This window comes from Pseudophryne corroboree, chromosome 8 (assembly GCF_028390025.1).
Source record: "Pseudophryne corroboree isolate aPseCor3 chromosome 8, aPseCor3.hap2, whole genome shotgun sequence".
Taxonomy (NCBI): domain Eukaryota; kingdom Metazoa; phylum Chordata; class Amphibia; order Anura; family Myobatrachidae; genus Pseudophryne; species Pseudophryne corroboree.
In genome coordinates, this window is record NC_086451.1 from 282,420,601 (window position 1) to 282,422,644 (window position 2,044).

Consider the following 2,044-nt stretch of genomic DNA (forward strand, 5'->3'; position numbering starts at 1 on the left):
TATTACCAGTTAAAATATATAAATAAGAAGATTATTGCTTAACTGGGTGTGTGGTCACTGCCAGGTTTCCCAACGCGTTTCGTCATTCAGACTTCATCAAGGGGTATTGGCAGAGTGGGACCAGGCTTCTATTTATACCAGTACTGATCTAATAGCAATTATGACATCACTTCCTGTTGTTTGCACATGGTATTGCAGAACAGACTATAATCTAGTAGTTACAATTCTTATATATCATGATTAGATAGTATAAATGGGTACAGTGTGTAGTAAATGCTGTAAATGCAAGTTTGGAGCACGAAATGTGGATAAAAAGTCATGAAAAGTAGAACTGGCGGCTTTTCCGCTACACTTCCGGTGTCCTGACGTCACTTCACTTCCGCCCCACTTCCGGAGACGGGACCGCGAATGCGCCCGCGGTTTTCACTGATTCTGTTCTTCCTAGAGGCCAAGAGTATTTGTACAGATAGCTCCAGCGGCGGCCATCTTTGTGTTATTTTTTCATAGGCATTTCCATGCGGCGGCCATGTTAATGGAGATCAGGATCAGGGATATTATTATGTCAGTACTCCGTGATATGAAACATGGGAATAGAGAAAGAGGTTTAGTTAATAGGTGATCAATAGCAATCTGGTCACCATAGCAACAATTCCTAAACAGAAGGAAACTCAATAATAGGGCATTCATATAAGTAAATAGATAGTGCTTCATCAAATAGGTGGATTTGTGATCAATTAAGTGCGCGAGCATGCAGATTAATGAGATATATACATATAAATATAAGAGTAAGTAGTTAAAGTGCTTTGTGCAATTAATATTAATAATAAGGTGCAGACAGTTAATTAATGATATTCATAAAGTGCAGACATTGATATGGAGCTAGTGATAAGCTCATATGAGTTTTTTATATTAACGTAGTTGTAATAATGACATGCTCATGTAGGCTTTTTATGTGAGTTTTGGTTACAGTACCTGATATTCCCAGGTGGTCTCCCTAGTCTGGTACTGATCAGGCCCAACACTGCTTCGCTTCCAAGATCGGGCGAGATTGGGCATTTCCAGTGTGTTTTGACTGTAATAATTACTTACGATACATGTGTCATATTACGACTATATACATATAGTGATTTAAATAATGTCGGAAAGGAGTTGGGGGGGGAGGGGGGGAGTGGGAGAAGAGGGGGGGGGAGTGAAGGAGGTGATATTGGGTAGGATCGGCTGTGCCGCGGCTGTGTTAAGGGGTGGGTAAAGAACAGGGGGTTGGAATCCAACCGTAAAATCATGATGGCACAAATGGATTCACAGGGACGGAGCGATTTCATAATAGTCATTGAATCCCTTTGGGTGGAGTGTCTGTAGTTGGAATATCCAATACATTTCTCTGCGTGAAAGTTTATTTGCCAGGTCACCGCCTCTTTCTCCCAGCTTCACTAATTAAATTGCTATAAAAGTCAATGCTTCTGGGTTGGAGTTGTGTGCTATCTGGAAATGTTTGAATACAGCGTAGTTCTCCATTTTATTTTTTATATTGCGGATATGTTCTTGGATCCTTATTTTAAGCGGTCTCTTTGTTTTTCCCACATATTGTTTTCCGCACTCACATTCCAATAAATAGATCACCGATTGGTTATAGCAATTTATAAAATCTTTGATTTTGTACACTTCCTTTTTCTCCGTTTTATGTGAATGTTTTCCTCACTGGGTGTAGGTACCTACAGATGTTGCATTGGCCACATTTGAAGGATCCAGTGCATTTTGGCATTCGTGAACCCTCTTCAGGTTCCTTTCGTAGCATGCTTGGGGCTAGAACATCTTTAAGATTTTTTGATTTCCTGAAGACGATCTCGGGGCGAGGAGGCAGGATTTCTTTAAGGACCGGGTCCATTAATAGGATTCCCCAGTGGTTACTGAGTATGTCTCTAATGGATTTCTCATGACGATTGTATGTTGTAATAAAAGAAACGGAATCTTTTTTGGTTTCTTTGGACTTGTATTCTAGTAGCGTTGATCTATCTAGTGCCTTTGCTTTAGTGGCTGCTTCTTC

At 40.4% G+C, this 2,044-nt stretch overlaps 1 pseudogene; it reads right to left on the reverse strand.

The window, feature by feature from the left end:
* Window positions 1-960: 960 nt before the first annotated feature.
* Window positions 961-1,080, reverse strand: LOC134953901 (5S ribosomal RNA; annotated as a pseudogene).
* Between the last annotated feature and the right edge of the window lie 964 nt (window positions 1,081-2,044).